The following is a 14,019-nucleotide window of genomic DNA, read 5'->3' on the forward strand; positions in this document are numbered from 1 at the left end:
CCTCTCCAGCATTTATTGTTTGAGATTTTTTGATGATGGCCATTCTGACCAGTGTGAGGTGAATACCTCATTGTAGTTTTGATTTGCATTTCTCTAATGATTAGTGATGTTGAGCAGCTTTTCATGTGCTTCTTGGCCATCTGTATGTCTTCTTTGGAGAAATGTCTGTTTAGGTCTTCTGCCCAGTTTTGGATTGGGTTGTTTGTTTTTTTAATATTTAGCTGCATGAGCTGTTTATATATTTTGGAGATTAATCCTTTGTCCGTTGATTCATTTGCAAATATTTTCTCCCATTCTGAGGGTTGTCTTTTCATGTTGTTTATGGTTTCCTTTGCTGTGCAAAAGCTTTTACGTTTCATTAGGTCCCATTTGTTTATTTTTGGTTTTATTTCTCTTACTTTCGGAGGTGGTCAAAAAGGATCTTGCTGTATTTATGTCATAGAGTGTTCTGCCTATGTTTTCCTCTATGAGTTTTATAGTGTCTGGCCTTACATTTAGGTCTTTAATCCATTTTCAGTTTGTTTTTGTGTATGGTGTTAGGAAGTGTTCTAATTTCATTCTTTTACATGTAGCTGTCCTGTTTTCCCTGCACCACTTATCGAAGAGGCTTTCTTTTCTCCATTGTATATTCTTGCCTCCTTTGTAAAAAATAAGGTAACCATATGTGCAAGGGTTTATCTCTGGGCTTTGTATCCTGTTCCATTGATCTATATTTCTGTTTTTGTGACAGTACTATACTGTCTTGATTACTGTAGCTTTGTAGTATAGTCTGAAGTCCAGGAGCCTGATTCCTCCAGCTCTATTTTTCTTTCTCAAGATTGCTTTGGCTACTTGGGGTCTTTTGTGTTTCCATACAAATTGTGAAATTTTTTGTTCTAGTTCTTTGAAAAATGCCATTAGCAATTTGATAAGGATTGCATTAAATCTGTAGATTGCTTTGGGTAGTATAGTCATTTTCACAATGTTGATTCTTCCAATAAAAGAACATGGTATATCTCTCCATCTGTTTGGATCATCTTTAATTTCTTTCATCAGTGTCATATAGTTTTCTGCATATAGATCTTTTGTCTCCTTAGGTAGGTTTATTCCTAGGTACTTGATTCTTTTTGTTGCAGTGGTAAATGGGGTTGTTTCCTTAATTTCTCTTTCAGATTTTTCATCATTAGTGTATAGGAATGCAAGAGATTTTTGTGTGTTAATTTTGTATCCTGCTACTTTACCAGATTCATTGTTTATTAGCTCTGGTAGTTTTCTGGTAGCATCTTTAGGATTCTCTATGTATAGTATCATGTCATCTGCAAACAGTGACAGTTTTACTTCTTCTTTTCCGATTTGGATTCCTTTTATTTCTTTGTCTTCTCTGATTGCTGTGGCTAAAACTTCCAAAACTATGTTGAATAAAGTGGTGAGAGTGGGGAACCTTGTCTTGTTCCTGATCTTATGGGAAATGGTTTCAGTTTTTCACAGTGAGAACGATGTTGGCTGTGGGTTTGTCATGGCGTTTATTATGTTGAGGTAGCTTTCCTCTGTGCCTCCTTTCTGCAGAGTTTTTATCATAAATGGGTGTTGAATTTCATTGAAAGCTTTTTCTTCATCTGTTCAGATGATCGTATGGTTTTTATCCTTCAATTTTTTAATATGATGTATCACATTGATTGATTTCTGTATTTTTAAGAATCCTTGAATCCCTGGGAGAAACCCCACTTGTTCATGGTGTATGATCCTTTTAATGTGCTTTTGGATTCTGTTTGCTAGTATTTTGTTGGAGATTTTTGCATCTATGTTCATCAGTGTTACTGGCCTGTAGTTTTCTTTTTTGTGACATCTTTATCTGGTTTTGGTATCAGGGTGATGTTGGCCTTGTAGAATGAGTTTGGGAGTGTTCCTCCCTCTGCTATATTTTGGAAGAGTTTGAGAGGATAGGTGTTAGCTCTTCTCTGAATGTTTGATAGAATTTGCCTGTGAAGCCATCTGGTCCTGGGCTTTTATTCATTGGAAGATTTTTAATCACAGTTTCAATTTCATTACTTGTGATTGGTCTGTTTATATTTTCTATTTCATGCAGGTTCAGTTTGGGAAGGTTGTGCTTTTCTAAGAAGTCCATTTCTTCTAGGTTGTCCATTTTATTGGCATATAGTTGCTTGTAGTAATCTCTCATGATCCTTTGTATTTCTGCAGTGTCAGTTGTTACTTCTCCTTTTTCATCTCTAATTTGTTTATTGAGTCTTCTCCCCTTTTTTCTTGATGAGTCTGGCTAGTGGTTTATCAGTTTTTTTTAAGGTTTTATTTATTGATTTATTATTTATTATTTTGGCTGCACTGGGTCTTCATTGCTGTGCGCGGGCTTTGTCTAGTTACAGTGAGCGGGGGCTACTCTTTGTTGCGGTGTGCGGCCTTCTTATTGTGGTGGCTTCTCTTGTTGTGAAGCATGGGCTATAGGCACGCAGGCTTCAGTAGTTGTGGCACACAGGCTCAGTAGTTGTGGCTCGCAGGCTGTAGAGCACAGGCTCAGTAGTTGTGGCACACGGGCTTAGTTGCTCCGCGGCATGTGGGATCTTCCCAGACCAGGGCTCAAACCCATGTCTCCTGCATTGGCAGGCGGATTCTTAACCATCTGTGCCACCAGAGAAGTCCTAATGGTTTATCAATTTTCTTTATCTTCTCAACGAACTAGCTTTTAGTTTTATTGATCTTTGCTAGTGTTTTCTTCATTTCTTTTTCATTTATTTCTGATCTGATCTTTATGATTTCTTTCCTTCTGCTATCTTTGGGGATTTTTTTTGTTCTTCTTTCTCTAACTGCTTTAGGTGTAAGGTTAGGTTGTTTATTTGAGATTTCTCTTGTTTCTTGAGGTAGGATTGTATTGCTATAAACTTTCCTCTTAGAACTGCTTTTGTTGTATCCCATAGGTTTTGGGTCGTCATGTTTTCATTGTCATTTGTTTCTAGGTATTTTTTGATTTCCTCTGATTTCTTCAGTTGTCTCTTGGTTATTTAGTAGTATATTGTTTAGCCTCCATGTGTTTGTATTTTTTACAGTGTTTTTCCTGTAATTGATATCTAGTCTCATAGTGTTGTGGTTGGTAAAAGATACTTGATATGGTTTCAATTTTCTTAAATTTACCAAGGTTTGATTTGTGACCCAAAATATGATCTATCCTGGAGAATGTTCCATGAGCACTAGAGAAGAAAGTGTATTCTGTTGTTTATGGATGGACTGTCCTATAAATATCAATTAAGTCCATCTTGTTTAATGTGTCATTTAAAGCTTGTGTTTCCTTATTTATTTTCATTTTGGGTGATTTGTCCATTGGTGAAAGTGGGGTGTTAAAGTCCCCTACTGTTATTGTGTTACTGTCTATTTCCCCTTTTATGGCTGTTAGCATTTGTCTTATGTATTGAGGTGCTCCTATGTTGGGTGCATAAATATTTACAATTGTTATATCTTTTTCTTGGATTGATCCCTTGATCATTATGTAGTGTCCACTTTGTCTCTTGTAATAGTCTTTATTTTAAAGTCTATTTTGTCTGATGTGAGAATTGCTACTCCAGCTTTCTTCTGAATTCCATTTGCATGGAATATCATTTTCCATCCACTCACTTTCAGTCTGTGTGTATCCCTAGTTATGAAGTGGGTCCCTTGTAGACAGCGTATACACGGGTCTTGTTTTTGTATCCATTCAGCCAGTCTGTGTCTTTTGGTTGAAGTATTTAATCCATTTACATTTAAGGTAATTATTCAATATATATGTTCCTATTACCATTTTCTTAATTGTTTTGGGTTTGTTGTTGTAGGTCTTTTCCCTCTCTTGTGTTTTCTGCCTAGAGAAGTTCCTTTAGCATTTGTTGTAAAGCCGGTTTGGTGTTGTTGAATTCTCATAGCTTTTACCTGTCTTTAAAGGTTTTAATTTTTCCATCAAATCTGAATGAGATCCTTGCTAGGTAGAGTAATCTTGGTTGTAGGTTTTTCCGTTTCATCACTTTAAATATGTCCTGCCACTCCATTCTGGCTTGCAGAGTTTCTGCTGAAAGATCAGCTGTTAACCTTATGGGGATTCCCTTGTATGTTATTTGTTGCTTTTCCCTGGCTGCTTTCAATATTTTTTGTTTGTATTTAATTTTTGATAGTTTGATTAACATGTGTCTTGGCATGTTTCTCCTTGGATTTATCCTATATGGGACTCTCTGTGCTTCCTGGATTTGATTGACTATTTCCTTTCCCATATTAGGGAAGTTTTCAACTATAATCTCTTCAAATATTTTCTCAGTCCCTTTCTTTTTCTCTTTTTCTGGATCCCCTATCATTCGAATGTTGATACATTTAATGTTGTCCCAGCAGTCTCTGAGAACGTCCTCAATTCTTTTCATTCTTTTCTGTGTATTCTGCTCTATGGCAGTTATTTCCACTATTTAATCTTGCAGGTCACTTATCTGTTCTTCTGCCTCAGTTATTCTGCTATTGATTCCCTCTAGAGAATTTTTAATTTCATTTATTGTGTTGTTCATCATTGTTTGTTTGCTCTTTGGTTCTTCTGTGTCCTTGTTAAACATTTCTTGTATTTTTTCCATTCTGTTTCCAAGATTTTGAATCATCTTTACTGTCATTACTCTGAATTCTATTTCAGGTAGACTGCCTATTTCCTCTTCATTTGTTTGTTCTGGTGGGTTTTTACCTTGCTCCTTCATCTGCTGCATATTTCTCTGTTTTCTCGTTTTATTTAATTTACTGTGTTTGGTGTCTCCTTTTCACAGGCTGCAGGTTCGTAGTTGCCGTTGTTTTTGGTTTCTGCCCCTAGTGGGTGAGGTAGTTTCAGTGGCTTCTGTAGGCTTCTTGGTGGAGGGGACTGGTGCCTGTGTTCTGGTGGTTGGGGTTGATCTTGTCTTTCTGGTGGGCAGGTTTGTGTCCGGTAGTGTGTTTTTTGGTGTTTATGGACTTATTATGATTTTAGGCAACCTCTGTGCTAATGGGTGGGGTTGTGTTCCTGTCTTGCTAGTTGCTTGGCATAGGGCGTCCAGCACTGGAGTTTACTGGCCGTTGGGTGGAGCTGGGTCTTAGCATTGAGACAGAGATCTGTGGGAGAGCTCTCGCCGATTGACATTACGTCAGGCAGGGAAGTCTCTAGTACTCCAGTGTCCTGAACTCAGCTCTCCCACCTGAGACGCTCAGGCCTGACACCAGGCTGGAGCACCAAGACCCTTTCAGGAACACGGCTCAGAAGAAAAGGGAGGGAAAAAAGAAAGAAAATAAATAAATAAATAAAATAATAAATAAAGAAGTAAATTTTAAAAATTGTTAAAATTAAAAAATTAAAAATAATAATAATTAAGAAAAAAGAGAGCAACAAAACCAATAAACAAATACACCAACGATAACAAATGCTAAAAACTAAACTGAGATAAACCTAAAAATAAGAAACAATTCAGTCACAGACAGCAAACCCCAAGTGTACCATTGCTCCCAAAGTCCACCGCCACAATCTTGGGATGATTCATTGTCTATTCAGCTATTCCACAGATGCAGGGTACATCACATTGATTGTGGGCATTTAATCCGCTGCTCCTGATGCTGCACGTAGAAATATCCCTTTCTCTTCTTTGTTCGCACAGCTCCTGGGGTTCAGCTTTGGTTTTGGCCCCACCTTTGCGTGTAGGTTGCCCTCAGGCGTCTGGTTCCTGCCCAGACAGGAGGGGGTTAGAGCAGCGGCTTATTAGGGGTTCTTGCTCATTCAGGCTGGGGAGTGGGAGGGGAACAGTAGTTATAATTGGAATGCTAGGCGAGCCTGTGGCAGCAGAGGCCTGTGTGACATTGCACCATCCTGAGGCGCACCATGTGTTCTCCTGGGGAAATTGTCTCTGGATCATGGGACCCTGGCAGTGGCGGGCTGCACAGGCTCCTGGGGTGGGTGGTGTGGATAGTGTTGTGTGCTTGCACGCAGGATTCTTGGTGGCTGCAGCAGCAGCGTTAGCGTTTGATGCCTGTCTCTGGGGTCCGAGCTGAAAGCCGTGGCTCGCGCCCATCTCTGGAATTCGCTTAGGTGGTGCTCGCCTTCTGTGGGCAGATGGGGAAGGAATCCCCTCTCCTTGCGCACCGGAAAACAGTGGTCTCTTGCCTCTTATGCAGGTGCAGACTTTTTTGCAGACTCCTTCCCAGGTAGCTGTGGAGCACTAGCCCCCTTCAGCTGTGTTCACGCAGCCAATCCGTCCACTCCCTGGGATCTGACCTCTGAAGCTGGAGCCTCAGCTCCCAGCCTCCATCCTCCCCAGCTGGTGAGCAGACAAGCCTCTCAGGCTGGTGAATGATTGTCGGCCCTGATCCTCTGTGCAAGAATCTCTCCACTTTGCCCTCTGCACCCTTGTTGCTGCACTTTCCTCTGTGGCTCCGAAGCTTACCCCCTGCCTACCCCCCCATCTCTGCCAGTGTAGGGGGCTTCCTAGTGTGTGGAAGCTTTTCCGACTTCACAGCTCCCTCCCAGTAGGTGCAGGTCCTGTCCCTATTCTTTTGTCTCTGTTTTTTCTTTTTTTTTTGCCCTACCCAGGTACGTGGGGATTTTCTTGCCTTTTGGGAAGTCTGAGGTTTTCTGCCAGCGTTCAGTAGGTGTTCTGTAGGAGTTGTTCCACATGTAGGTGTATTTTTGGTGTATTTGTGGGGAGGAAGGTGATCTCCATGTTTTACTCCTCTGCCATCTTGAAGGTCCCTCTCTCCTGGGAATTCTGATGAGCTTCTTGATTTTTGTAAATAATATATTTTTTACTGAATTGAGGAAATTTTTGACATTACTTTCTGAAACATTTTTCTGACTTCTCTCTCTTCTCCTTTTGAGATTCCCATTTCACTTATGTTAGACTCTTCAGTGTTACCCCAAAGCCCGATGAGTCTCTCTTTATTGTTTTCAATCTTTTAATTTACATTCTTTAGATAATTTATGTTAATTTTTATTCAATTTAAGTGACATTTCTGTTATCTCCAGTTTTTCTGTAAGTCTTTTTCTGTGAATTAATCTTCAAATGTTGTACACTTCAGTTCTACAATTTTCATTTGATTCATTATTGTAGTATGTATATATGTGTGGAGTTTTTCTATGTGTTCGTATCTTATAATCATAGTTTTCTTTAGGTCCCTATTATAATAGTTAAAGTAGATTCTTTAAACTTATTATATTTTAATTCTGTCTTTTGGGTCTTCTTGGATTTAATTACTAGTGGTTTCCTTTGCTTTGAATATGCATCATATATTAATGTTTTGTCTGTGTAACAATTTTATATTATTTAGTGTATATAGTAACATTTTTTTAGAGACTCTGGTTTCTGTCATATTAGTCATGAGTGCTGAACTAACTTTTTCTTTTTCTCCCCCTCCTCTGTCTCTTGAATTTAAATAAGTTAGATGTAAACTCCAAGCCCTGATTTCCTTCAGGTGGGAACAGCTAAGTTGCTTTTAAGTTCTTCTAACCTTATCTGGATTGCTTAGAGGTCTGCCCACTGCATGACTACTTCAGTTGTCAGTCATAGTTCGGCTGTCACCCTTCCAGAATTTTCATTTTTTGTAGCTGTAGTGGTAGGCCTGAACTTTGTCCTATAGTTCTTCAAGCCAGTAAAACTGCAAGTTACTATTGGAATTTTAATCTCCCCACATCATGTCTGTTATGAGCCTCTCTCAGATAAAAATTCACAAAAATGGGAAACTTACTTAGGCTCTTCTGTTTTCCCAGTATCAATTCTTGTCCAAATTTTTCCTGTGTTTGATCATTCTCTGTTACCTTCAGGTAGTTGTTTTTATATTTTGCTCAGAAATGAAATAGTTATATGCGGGAGACTTAATCTGATAGAAATCTACTCAGCTATTATTGTAAATGGAGCTTCCCAGTCTTTGACTTTTTAGTGTATTTTAACTAACTTACTTAACTTACTTTAGAGTGTATTTAATTTTTCATACACTGGAAGGAACTTAATTCATTCTAACTGCTTTATCTCCTCACCTATTTTTGCTATTGTTATCTTACATTTTAATCCTACATATATTTTTACTCTGTAAGCCATTATTATTATTTAAAAATCAGTATTTACTGAGAATTTTTATCCCTTTAAAAGCTCTTCATTCTTTTCTGCAATTCTGTGTTTCCCTCTAGGATCTTTTGCCTTCTGCATTAAGCACTTTTTTTAGTATTTCTTTTAGTGAGGGTCTGCTGACAGTGAATTCTCTCATTTTATATTTATCAGAGAATGCCTTTTTTGCCTTCATTTCTGAATGGTATTTTCAGGTGGTTAGAATTGCAGAATCTTTTTTTCTTTTCTTTTTTTTTTTTTAAGATAATATGCATTGTCTTCTGGCTTCCATACTTTGAGTTGAGAAGTCATCTCTCTCTTTCTCCTTTGAAAGTAATATGTCCATTCTCTGACTACTTTTTATGTTTTCTCTGTTTTTGGTTTTCAGCAGTTTTTATATGATTTCTCTAAGTGTGGTGGTGTTTCTGGTTTTTTTGTGCTTTCAAGTTCATAAAGTTTTTTTTCTTTATATGCTATTCCTCATTCTTGGAAAATTCTTGCTAAATATTTCTTCAAATATGGCTTCTGCATATTCTTTCTCTCTTGTCCTTGTGAGATTTCGATTACATATTAGACCTTTCCAGCATGTGCCATGTAGCTTTTGACTCTTTAATATTTTCGAAGGTTTTTTTCTCTTTGCTTCAACCTTGATGCTTTCTTCAGTTCATTCATTCTCTCTTCTGTTATGGGTAGTCTGATGTTTCAACCATCTACTAAATTCTTGACTAGAATGTATATTCTACTTTTATTGGGTGGAGTGTCCTAATTGTCTGTGAGGTCTGTTTGGCTTGCAGTGTTCTTCAAGTCTTGCATTTTTTTGCCTGTCTTCTGTCTCGTTGCTCTACCCTTTATTATTTGTCTATTTCATTCTTCAGTTCTGTCCATTTTTGATTCACACATTTTGGGGCTCTGCTGTTAGGTGCATATATATATTTATAATTGGAATATCTTCTTATAGGATTCACTTGTTTATCCTTTTAAAATATCATCTTTATCTGTAGTGACAATTTTTGCCTAAAGTCTATTTTGTCTGATTTTATTTATTTATTTTAATTTCCTCCCACTTTTATTGAGATGTAATTAACACATAACACTGTATTAGTTTAAGGTGTAAATGATTTCATATCTGTATATATATTAAAATGATTACCACAATAAGTTTAGTTAACGTCTATCACCTCAGAGTTACTATTTATTTCTTTTGATGAGAACATTTAAGATCTACTGTTTTAGCAACTTTCAAACCTACAATAGAGTATTGTTAACTACAGTTACAGTGCTGCACATTGCATCCTCATTACTTAGTTATCTTATAATGAAGTTTGAACTTTTTAACCACCTTCACCCATTACCCCCAGCCCCCACCACCCATCTCTGGCAACCATTTATCTGTTCTCTGTTACCTGTAAGTTTGTTTTTCTTAGATTCCACATATAAATGATATCATACAAGTGTTTGTCTTTCTCTGTCTGACTTATTTCACTTAGCATAATGACTTCAAGTTCCATTTGTCACTAATGGCAAGGTTTCCTTCTTTTATGTGGCTGAATAATATTCCATTCTATATGTGTATGTGTGTGTGTGTGTGTGTGTGTGTGTGTGTGTGTGTGTACACAAATCCCTTTGTCTGTTAATGGACAGTTAGTTTGTTTCTGTGTATTGATTATTGTAAGAAATGCTGCACTGAACATAGGGGTGCAAATGTCTTTTTGAGATAGTTTCTTTCATTTCCTTCAGATATATGTCCAGAAGTGGAATTGCTAGGTCATATGGTAGTTTTATATTTTGAGGAACCTCCATACTGTTTTCCTTAGTGTCTTTACCAATCTACATTCCCATCAGCATTGCACAAGGATTCCCTTTTCTCCAACATTTGTTATTTTTTGTAATTTGATAATAATAGCCATTCCAACAAGTATGAGGTTTTATCTTCTTCTGGTTTTGATTTGCATTTCCCTGATGATTAATGATGTTGAGCACCTTTTTCCTGGACCTACTGGCCGTCTATATGTCTTTCTTGGAAAAAATGTCTATTCAGATTTTCTGCCTATTTTTAAATTGGATTTTTGTTTTTGTTTTTGTTTTTGTCTATTGAGTTATATGAGTTTTTAAAAATATATTTTGGATATTAACCCTTTATCAAATATATGATTTGCATATATTTTTCCCACTTGGTATGTTGCCTTTTCATTTTATTGATGATTTCCTTTGTAGTGCAGAAGCTTTTTAGATTGATATAGTCCCACTTGTTCATTTTTGCTTTGTTGCCTTTGCTTTTGATGTCAAATTAAAAAAATCTTAGCCAAGACTGATGTCTAGCAGCTTAATCATTTGTGCTTTCTTCTAGGAGTTTTATGGTTTCAGGTCTTACATTCATTTTTAATCCTTTTTGAGTTGATTACTATGTATAGTGTAAGATAGTCTTCCAGTTTCTTTCTTTTACACGTGACTGTCCAGTTTTCCCAGTGCCATTTACTGAAGAGACTATAATTTTCCCTTTGTACATTCTTGACTCCTTTGTCATAAATTAATTGACTATATATGTGTGTTTTTATTTCTGGGCTCACTATTCTTTTCCATTGATCTATATTTCAGTTTTTATTGCAGCACCTACTGTTTTTTTTTTTTTTTTTTTTAACATCTTTATTGAAGTATAATTGCCTTACAATGGTGTGTTAGCTTCTGCTTTATAACAAAGTGAATCAGTTATACATATACAATATGTTCCCATTTCTCTTCCCTCTTGCATCTCCCTCCCTCCCACCCTCCCCATCCCATCCCTCTAGGTGGTCACAAAGCACCGAGCTGATCTCCCTGTGCTATGCGGCTGCTTCCCACTAGTTATCTATTTTACATTTGGTAGTGTATATATGTCCATGACACTCTCTTACCCTGTCACATCTCACCCCACCCCCTCCCCATATCCTCAAGTCCATTCTCTAGTAGGTCTGTGTCTTTATTCCTGTCTTGCCACTAGGTTCTTCATGGCCTTTTTTTTTTTTTTTTTTTTTTTTCCCTTAGATTCCGTATATATGTGTTAGCATACTGTATTTGTTTTTCTCTTTCTGACTTACTTCACTCTGTATGACAGACTCTAACTCCATCCACCTCATTACAAATACCTCCATTTCATTTCTTTTTATGGCTGAGTAATATTCCATTGTATATATGTGCCACATCTTCTTTATCCATTCATCTGTCGATGGACATTTAGATTGCTTCCATGTCCTGGCTATTGTAAATAGAGCTGCAATGAACATTTTGGTACATGACTCTTTTTGACCTATGGTTTTCTCAGGGTATATGCCCAGTAGTGGGATTGCTGGGTCGTATGGTAGTTCTATTTGTAGTTTTTTAAGGAACCTCCATACTGTTCTCCATAGTGGCTGTATCAATTTACATTCCCACCAACAGTGCAAGAGTGTTCCCTTTCCTCCACACCCTCTCCAGCATTTATTGTTTCTAGATTTTTTGATGATGGCCATTCTGACCGGTGTGAGATGATATCTCATTGTAGTTTTGATTTGCATTTCTCTAATGATTAATGATGTTGAGCATTCTTTCATGTGTCTGTAGGCCATCTGTATATCTTCTTTGGAGAAATGTCTATTTAGGTCTTCGGCCCATTTTTGGATTGGGTTGTTCGTTTTTTTGTTATTGAGCTGCATGAGCTGCTTGTAAATCTTGGAGATTAATCCTTTGTCAGTTGCTTCATTTGCAAATATTTTCTCCCATTCTGATGGTTGTCTTTTGGTCTTGTTTATGGTTTCCTTTGCTGTGCAAAAGCTTTTAAGTTTCATTAGGTCCCATTTGTTTATTTGTGTTCTTATTTCCATTTCTCTGGGAGCTGGGTCAAAAAGAATCTTGCTGTGATGTATGTCATAGAGTGTTCTGCCTATGTTTTCCTCTAAGAGTTTGATAGTGTCTGCCCTTACACTTAGGTCTTTAATCCATTTTGAGTTTATTTTTGTGCATGGTGTCAGGGAGTGTTCTATTTTCATACTTTTACATGTACCTGTCCAATTTTCCCAGCACCACTTATTGAAGAGGCTGTCTTTTCTCCACTGTATATGCTTGCCTCCTTTATCAAAAATAAGGTGCCCATATGTGTGTGGGTTTATCTCTGGGCTTTCTATCCTGTTCCATTGGTCTATATTTCTGTTTTTGTGCCAGTACCAAACTGTCTTGATTACTGAAGCTTTGTAATATAGTCTGAAGTCAGGGAGCCTGATTCCCCCAGCTCCATTTTTCGTTCTCAAGATTGCTTTGGCTATTCGGGGTCTTTTGTGTTTCCATACAAATTGTGAAATTTTTTGTTCTAGTTCTGTGAAAAATGCCAGTGGTAGTTTGATAGGGATTGCATTGAATCTGTAGATTGCTTTGGGTAGTATAGTCATTTTCACAATGTTGATTCTTCCAATCCAGGAACATGGTATATCTCTCCATCTATTTGTATCATCTTTAATTTCTTTCATCAGTGTCTTATAATTTTCTGCATACAGGTCTTTTGTCTCCTTAGGTAGGTTTATTCCTAGATATTTTATTCTTTTTGTTGCAATGGTAAATGGGAGTGTTTTCTTAATTTCACTTTCAGATTTTTCGTCATTAGTGTATAGAAATGCAAGAGATTTCTGTGCATTAATTTTGTATCCTGCTACTTTACCAAATTCATTGATTAGCTCTAGTAGTTTTCTGGTAGCATCTTTAGGATTCTCTATGTATAGTATCATGTCATCTGCAAATAGTGACAGCTTTACTTCTTCTTTTCCGATTTGGATTCCTTTTATTTCTTTGTCTTCTCTGATTGCTGTGGCTAACACTTCCAAAACTATGTTGAATAATAGTGGTGAGAGTGGGCAACCTTGTCTTGTTCCTGATCTTAGTGGAAATGGTTTCAGTTTTTCACCATTGAGGACAATGTTGGCTGTGGGTTTGTCATATATGGCCTTTATTATGTTGAGGAAAGTTCCCTCTATGCCTACTTTCTCCAGGGCTTTTATCATAAATGGGTGTTGAATTTTGTCGAAAGCTTTCTCTGCATCTATTGAGATGATCATATGGTTTTTCTCCTTCAGTTTGTTAATATGATGTGTCACATTGATTGATTTGCGTATATTGAAGAATCCTTGCATTCCTGGGATAAACCCCACTTGATCATGGTGTATGATCCTTTTAATGTGCTGTTGGATTCTGTTTGCTAGTATTTTGTTGAGGATTTTTGCATCTATGTTCATCAGTGATATTGGCCTGTAGTTTTCTTTCTTTGTGACATCTTTGTCTGGTTTTGGTATCAGGGTGATGGTGGCCTCGTAGAATGAGTTTGGGAGTGTCCCTCCCTCTGCAATATTTTGGAAGAGTTTGAGAAGGATAGGTGTTAGCTCTTCTCTAAATGTTTGATAGAATTCACCTGTGAAGCCATCTGGTCCTGGGCTTTTGTTTGTTGGAAGGTTTTTAATCACAGTTTCAATTTCAGTGCTTGTGATTGGTCTGTTCATATTTTCTATTTCTTCCTGGTTCAGTCTCGGCAGTTTGTGCATTTCTAAGAATCTGTCCATTTCTTCCAGGTTGTCCATTTTATTGGCATAGAGTTGCTTGTAGTAATCTCTCATGATCTTTTGTATTTCTGCAGTGTCAGTGGTTACTTCTCCTCTTTCATTTCTAATTCTATTGATCTGAGTCTTCTCCCTTTTTCTCTTGATGAGTCTGGCCAATGGTTTATCAATTTTGTTTATCTTCTCAAAGAACCAGCTTTTAGTTTCATTGATTTTTGCTATTGTTTCCTTCATTTCTTTTTCATTTATTTCTGACCTGATCTTTATAATTTCTTTCCTTCTGCTGGCTTTGGGGTTTTTTTGTTCTTCTTTCTCTAATTGCTTTAGGTGCAAGGTTAGGTTGTTTATTCGAGATGTTTCCTGTTTCTTGAGGTAGGCTTGTATTGCTATAAACTTCCCTCTTAGCACTGCTTTTGCTGCGTCCC

General features: G+C 37.2%; 1 protein-coding gene across 6 annotated transcripts in view; it reads left to right on the top strand.

The window, feature by feature from the left end:
- The window catches only part of CNTLN (centlein), a 366,460-nt gene that overhangs the window by 160,080 nt on the left and 192,361 nt on the right, over nt 1-14,019 (top strand). The window lies entirely within an intron of this gene.

This window comes from Balaenoptera physalus (genome assembly GCF_965194825.1).
Source record: "Balaenoptera physalus genome assembly, chromosome: 7".
Classification (NCBI taxonomy): Eukaryota; Metazoa; Chordata; class Mammalia; order Artiodactyla; family Balaenopteridae; genus Balaenoptera; species Balaenoptera physalus.